Source organism: Pundamilia nyererei, unplaced genomic scaffold, assembly GCF_000239375.1.
Source record: "Pundamilia nyererei isolate P.nyererei 1_Seehausen unplaced genomic scaffold, PunNye1.0 scaffold00090, whole genome shotgun sequence".
In the NCBI taxonomy this organism is placed as follows: Eukaryota; Metazoa; Chordata; class Actinopteri; order Cichliformes; family Cichlidae; genus Pundamilia; species Pundamilia nyererei.
Genome location: NW_005187491.1, coordinates 147,416 through 155,737, shown reverse-complemented (window position 1 = coordinate 155,737; position 8,322 = coordinate 147,416).

The window sequence follows — 8,322 nt, the reverse complement described above, 5'->3', positions numbered from 1 at the left end:
CACACACACACACACACACACACACACACACACACACACACACACACACACACACACACACACATATATATATGAATTAATCTGAAGCTACATTGGAAGTAGATTAAGTTCCTGAGTCTGAGAGTGACAGTGTCACTCTATTTGATCCCATAAAGATTGTTGTTGTACACCTTAATCCACATGCATGCCTCCTCCCTCTTTCATTGAGGAGCTCTGATTGGATTACACCACAGCTCAGCCCATATGTGTGTCTGTGTGTGTGTTTATGTGTGAGAGAGAAAATAGGGAACAGAGAGAGTGGAAAGAAGAGCATATGGGAAGAAAAGAGGGAAAATAATGCTGGTGAGTTGGATTCAGTTCCTTTCACAAATGCACTCTATTACTATCACATCTTGTCTCCACTTGTCATGTTTATAAGCTTAAGACAGAATATTTGGATCTGGATCAAGTTTTAAGCAAAACCTTGAAATCTTTCATTCCAATATAGTTTCATTTCACTGTGATTTTGTTTTCTTTTCAGTGTAAATTATGCTTCCAAAGTTTAAATCCAAACTTCAGCTAGATCTCCAGGTATTTACAAAATTGTTACATACAGATGACCGAAAAATCCACAAGCATACTATATATATTAATTTTACTTTAAACACTTATTGCTGTGTTTACATTAAAGAGGCATTTCGTAATGATTACAAAAAAAAATTCTTGAACATGCTGCACTCCAGCATCTACTGTGTGCTTGCGTGCCTATGTGTAGATGTGTGCATGTGCATGTGTGTGTCTGTGTGCCATTATGCTTTGTGTCTACACAAAATTGGATTCTAATTAAGATTCTTTTGAGTACACAGACAAAAGCTGTCCTATTTCCATACATACTTATTCTAAACAGCTTTTGAGTATGTAGTATGAGTGTAGGGGAAATAAAATCAGCAAGCAGTTTAAGAATGTGTAATTTTCAATTTGGTTGTTGACAGATGCCAATGTCCCACAATAGAGTTGTGCACATAAGGAATAAACAAACAAACAAATAAATAAATAAACAGCCTGTGTCGCGTTTGCGTGTCATCATTGTCGTCATGTCGGTTCCTTCCACAGTCCATAGACATCCTTGTTAGGTTAAATGGCCATTCACAAGTGGACATCAGCACACAATGGATAAAGCTTATGGAATAAACTCTAAGGCTGTATGGTTAAAATTGTGAAACAATCTGAGGGTACAACAAGACCAGAATAGAATAAATGCCAGTCTATTTCCATATACACCAAAAACTGTATATTGTTTCCATGGAGCTTGAAATTAAGCTACAGCTATTATTTGTTTTTTTGACTTTGGCAACATGAAGAATACCCTTAAAACCTCGAGTGTAAACCACAGAAATTGCACAAAATAACACCACGATGAAGGGAGGCAAAGGATTGTTGATCTTCCAAATTGCAGGGCAAAAAATAAAACTATAATATTAACTGCAATCCTACTACTAAACCATTTTTTCTGCATTAGCTTTTATACCAGCACAGAGGGTTATGCATTATTTTACTAGCTAACCATTGCCTCTTCTTAGCAGTGTAAACTATGAGAGTGGACTTTAGATTGAAACACACAGAAGGCAAGCTGAAATTTGAATAATGGCATTTTAAAATCCTCTTTGAATATGACAGTGAAACATTTTCTAAAAAGTATTACTAAATATCAAACAGGTCCATCGTGATGCTGCACTCTTGTGCACAGTATCCAGATTTTCTGCTATGCTATGTTAGTTTTAAACAAAAGGCTTTGGTTTGTGGTTCAACTTTACAAGACCCTTAAAAACTTATATTAGGAAAGGAGAATGTCAGAAAGACCAAAATGAGCCAACAGATACTGTGTCCCAAAAGTGTTCACAGACTATATCAGAACATTAGGATAGGAAAATAATGGCTGAAAAGAGGCATGTTCTATGCAATTTAAACTCATCCACTTCTTTAAATGCAGCTCATTGCTGACAGACTTAGCAGTTTTGTTCTCAGAGTCATGCTGTTTATGCAGTTTGGAAGTGTCCACAAAGTAAGCACTCACACAGCCCATTCAGCTGAAATCGTTGCATGTGGTTGCCTAGTGATAAGATAAAACTGAAGAAAAAGAATGACTGTGAGCCCATAGTGCAGCTTTCCTCTATCAAAACATAAGTGAATAGGATGTCAAACACATTGTTCTATACAAAGCATAAAGTACAAAGTGCTCTACAGTCTGTGATTTTCATTTTAATGAAATGGTAGAAGTTTTGGCTGTTTATACAAAACTGTTGCCTCCTGATGTCATGTGAGTTTGATGTGTTAAAAAAAAAAAACACGGCTCTGACCTCTGACTTACTACAAAGTGTCTTTATATTATGCCATACCACTGTAAGGCCATATTAAATGGGAAATGTTGTGGTTTCGGATAGATGCCCATGCATCAACAGCAATATATTAATCGTGGTGTCATGTATTTGGTCATTCTGAATCCAAATAGGACTTAGGTAAACCTTGCTAGTATCGGGTTGGACCCCCTTTTGTCTTCACAACTGCCTGAATTCTTCCCGGCATTGATTCAACAAGGTGCTGGGAACACTACTCGGAAATTCTGGTCCATATTGACATGACAGCACCACACAGTTGTCGCAGATTTGTTGGAGTCATGTCCATGATGCAAATCTCCTGTTCCACTACATCCCAGAAACACTTTTTGGATTGAGTTCTGGTCACATTTGTGGCCATTTGAGTATAGTGAACTCATTGTCCTGTTTAAAAACCAGTTCAAGATGATTGGAGTATTGTGATGTGGCACATCACACAGCTGGGTATCAGAAGATGGGTACATTGTGGACATATAGGGATGGATGTGGTCATAGACAATACTAAGGCAGGCTTTTAAAATGCCAAGAAAACATCCCCAACAATGTTGGCCACTGGTACAAGGCAGATGGAGACTTAAGTTCTGCTGAATACCACAGCAGAAATCAAGTCTCATCAGACTAGACAGCCCTTGAAATGTTTATGTGAGAAAATCTCAGCATATCAGCAGCTTCTGAAATACTCAGACGACCCCATCTGGTTCCTACAACCACCTTCAAAGTCACTTAAATCATCTTTCTTCCTGATGCTGATGTGTCTAAATGCACTGGTTTGTTCTTATGTGATTGGCTTACTGGATATTTGCATTAACAATCAGTTGAACAGGTGTTCCTAATAAAGTGTCCAGTGAGTATATATATTAGAGTCATCACTTACTGATGCCTGTTCAAGACATGCTTAATAGATTTATTTAGATACATTATATTTTAACAAATGAAACAACTTTTTAATTTGTGTGAAAGGAGCTATTCCAACCCAAAACCATGACACGGTTTCCTAAACATTACCAAACAGTGACTGAAAAGGAAAATGAAAAATAGATAAAAATCAAAACCAACAGTTCTAGATGGGATACAAACCCATGTTTGTTTGTTTCTGTTTGTTTGTTTTTTTAGTTGGACTGTGTGTGAGATTAAATTTTTCTGATACATCATTATGATACCCATCATGTAAATATGAGTATGATACATGCTACCTCTACAGTTAAGGTGGGTCTCCCCAGCTCACAAACCAGGACAGTCAAAGAAAGTTTGTTGGCATCTCCCTTCATTTTCATGTTCAAAAAGATGTCAAGCTTGCAAGCCAGTTCAGACAGTCAGTTTAAGTTTGCTCCTACTCTTAGATAACACACTCTTGTGATCCATCCTTTTTTTTTTTTTTATAATAGAGTACCTAAATTGTCAGCACTCTTGTTGCCATGCAAGATGGTTTGGACAAGCTGCTTATCAGAAAACCTACCCTCACGTTACAGAAACATTTCAGTAATTACTATTATTAAATCTAAACAGTGAGTAAACGTGGACGTAAAAAGCAAGTTTAAAAATAAAAACGTAAAAAACCAGCAACGGAACAGAAAATGGAAAGACAAAATATAACAGAGCATGTACAATTTTTCACTTAAAAACCAGTGACTCATAAGATAAAATAAGATAAAATGTATTTTAAAGGTTAAGGAAATTACTGAGTTACAGCAGCTACGATATGAATAGCCAAACTAGCTCAGGAAAAGAAATTTAACATCACAAAAAAGTTTTTAAAAATATAAAGAGCTCAATTTATCAAAATCTATTGCTAATCCAAGTATAACTGAATAAAGAGATCAGCAAGTAAAATCAAACAAATGAATAAAGCTACAGTAGTTAGCTAGGAAAGCTGTGAGACAGGTTATCCATGTATTTGCAGTCAGTCGATGTATTTAATTTTACGTAAATCAAAACTGAATTCAACCAGAAACTACAATACAGATTAGAATTTACTTGACAAAAATGGACCCAATCCACCTGTAAAGCTATAAAGCCAAGTGCAGTCACACTGTGGTCCAGCTCCTGGAAATGCTGTGTTCCCTCTGGTCTTTATCACCTTACCTAGCTCAGAAACATACTGGCATTTTTGGAGGTTTTAGTGTCCTGCCCAAAGGCACAAATAACCGGAGATGCCAAAGATCAAACCACCAGGACTGGGGGACAGGAAAGAGAAAGAAAGAGAGGTTGGGAAGAAGAAGAAGAAGAAGAAGAAGAATAGACGAGAAGAGGGCTAGAAAGAGAAAAGACACTGAAAATCTGCTTGATTAAACCACCAACTTTCCGACTAGTGGAATCACCTTCACATGTATGCACATGTATGCATGATTGTGTCTTGAAAACAGTGAGAAATGTTGGATGTAGACAAAGAAACATAACCTTGGAGTTATGCAGTGTTGTCTCAAGCATTGCGAGCTGCTCTGCATAAAGGAATGCACTAAAAGCCCAAAACCTAGGACCATCACCAAAACCCAAGGTCAAATCTACAAGGTTGCTTGAGCTATTTTAAGTCATTACTCTGCTTCTCTCCTTCAAATCGGCACACATATAAAGGTCTTAAGTGACATTTTGCTCTGGGAGTCATGGCAACCATTTTACTCTCAACCCCACCATTACCACCTGAACATATCAGGGATGAGGTAGAGAAAAGAAAAAGGCACCCGAGGGTGTGCTCTGTGTCTGTTGTTCCTTTGTGAAACATCCTTAAATTACTGGGACAGGTCAAGGCTGTTAGAAATACTTACTGACCTCAGAGAGCTAATGTTTGCAAGGAATTTGGCTGCTGTGAATCAACCCTCCCAGGTTAGAGATGTGGGGGCAGGAAGAGGAAAGGAGGAAAGTTGAAGCTCGTGAGTTGACCTCTACATGTGTGTCTGACTGTCCCCCTGGGAAAAGAAGAAGGCAGAGGACCTTTTGATGGCCTCCTACAGCCAGCTCTAGTCTTGCTGAGGACAATGAGCAATCAGGACTAAGTGTTGATGATTAGGGAGACACTCAGAGCACACCTGGCCTCCACTGAATCTACTGAACCCCCAAACAACAGACTCCAGCAACCCTTGAAGAAGCATGTCTTCCTGTTCTTTCTAAAACTGAAAACAAAGCCTTTTCTTCTTGTTTCCCACTTCCACTTGCTAGTTTCAGACCTTTTTCAGAAAATAACTTTTAAGTTCTCTTACAAGTGGATACGACAAAAACTTGTGCTTGCATTATGATGTATGAGGTAAGGGATTTTGACAGCAATTACATAAACTTGCACTTGATAAAGTGTGTAGACATTTTCTCTTTCTTTCTCACTCCTAATTTATTTTGTCAGGAGGATGCTCAGTTTTAAATATTGATTTAATAAATATCACCTTGCTTAAAAGCATAACCAATAGGTGACGAAGGACCAACAGATCCACTAGATTCAACCAGATGTAATACAGCAGTCTATCTAAACTATGTATGTATTATTCTTGTGAAATAGTAGCTGTAATAATTTAATCCATAATGGAAAGAAAAAAACAAAAAGAAAGAAAGAAAATGAAATACATTCTTTCGGGTCGAAAGAATCACTTTCAGCATCACTTTTCAAGGTGAAGGGCCCCACTACAACATGGCAAAATAGGGATGTATAAGAACCAACAAAACTCCAGGTTAGCAGATAAGTGGGCCCATACTGGCATAAGCCACAGGATTCACAAACACATTCATTAATGTGGAATCTAAAACTGGTGATTATGGATTTCTGTTGGACCACGCTGACTTTTCACATCTCGCTATCAAATCTGCTTGGTGAAGTTTGGAAACAGATCACATTTTTTTGATTTGTTTCACAGCTTTGATCATATATCTACTTGTAAATCCTTCCTACTGGCACCGGGCTTCTTCTTTTTCTTGGTAACAACCAAAGGGAAGCGCAAACAAACAAGATCAACAAGTTAAGAATGAGCTCTCCATCCTTAAACTTAACTTGAAAATATTTAGCTGTTTAATCTTTCTCATGTTTAATTGTTTGACACATGCTTGGCTCCATTTCTAAATGTCAGCCCTTGTGTGAGATCACTAACCTCATATATTTGATTGGAATAGACCCTTTGATTTGTTGAAGGTGATATTTTGGGCTCTAGAAGCGGATTTATCTATGTGATATTTTTTAAAAAAAATTTTTATACATTTTTAGATAATCAGCCTCTTTTTTAAGATTTACTCTCAGCAGTGTGAAAGACTCTGAAACAACATTGAGACCAGAATGGAATATTAACATTTTCCATTGAACATCAGACTAATGAAATTCTTTCATGGTTAGCAGCTCTTTAAAGCTACATGACCCTATGACACTCACATGTATTCAATAGCTGGGACCTGGATGTCTAGAATAAATTACTGCATTTAAATGAAGAAATAATGTCAAAAGATTGTTGTAAATGAACAGTTAAAATGCGGAATAAAGGCTGCCATAAAATACCAGTTCAGTGAAGGATGTCTGAATGTGGATTTAAGATAAATTAAATAAGTAATGTACAATCCTAATTGATGTAGCGTAACAACAAAAAAACTGACTTCAAAAAAAGCAACCTCTGCAACTGAGGGAAAAAAATCCACAGTTGATCAAATATTAATCTTTGCTGCTCTAAAACATCCTCACCACCTTGTCTGGATGATAATTAGGTACACATTTTTGAAAATAAAACCCACAAAAAAACACATTTCAATGGTGCTACAAAAATTTAAAAACAACATCATTGCAATGAAAACTGCTTTAGTGTTAAAAGCAGCTGTGGTGATTACCATATGGAAACAGCAGCGCATACAAAGACATTCCTGGGCTTTGATGTTAAAACAGAGGACACCATTGATGCTGCCGTGATTGTGACGCACTCATAATATGCTGCGTATGTTTCTCATCCCGTTGCAACTCTGTGGGATTAGGCCTACAAAGCTAGACACATGGACGCATGCACACACACATACACAAAGATATACACATGCAACAGCCTTGCAACTCAGGGTTTCCCTAATCATGTTCCTTCCATGGGTCCCCCTGTCTTCATTAAAACTCAGACAAGAAAAGGGGGTGCAGACAGGAGCAGGGTGGCAAAGAAAGGCTGCTGAGACGGAGTCCTCCAGCCTGTCTGGTTAAGAGTGTGGGAGCGTGTGTGACGGTGTGTGTTTTTGGAGAGAAGGGGGTGTATGGGAATTGACTTTGGCATTAAACAACTTGATTGAAAGACACCCACCCACTCTTCTTCCCCGGCGCGAGGACCGGAGGGGCTGTTAAGCACTGAGGGACCCGCCACTACCACCGCAGCAATTTGCTGTCTGGGAGGCACAAAGGGGAGGTCAGAGGTCAAATAAGTGCAGTGAGACGGAGGTGCTTTCTCATGATAATGCACTCACAAACAACTCTGCATCATTCCAAGGCTGTTGGAGAAGAACAGCAGTGCACAGAACGTGGGGGACTCGCGAATATTATGCTGGCCTGATTATAAACGACACCTTTGAGGAATCTATGTGAAGTAACAGACAGCTCTACACCAAGTTAAGCAAGTGACACACGAGCGTGAATCACAGTTACATATTTAAAATTGGCGAAAATACCAGCCGCAGTTTATAGTAGAGGTGGGAAAAACATTATTCGTTTAAACTTTGTTTATTTAATTTATTTAGGTGAGAATAATTATATCATAAGAGGAATAGCAGTAGTACAGTGGTCTTTCAAATACAGAAGGACTCAGAAAAAGAAATGCTTTAGTGGTAGCTGTAGATTTACTCACATGCTGTTACCATTATTCTCTCAAACCAAGCAGCAATACTGTGACCTCCAGATAGACTGCATAGTAAAGAGGACAGATGTGTCTTTATTGAAGTTATGTGGACCCTATCACAGTTTTAAAGACTAAAGATCAGAACTTGATCTAATACTCCAGTATTTTGGACAACTGGAAACTTT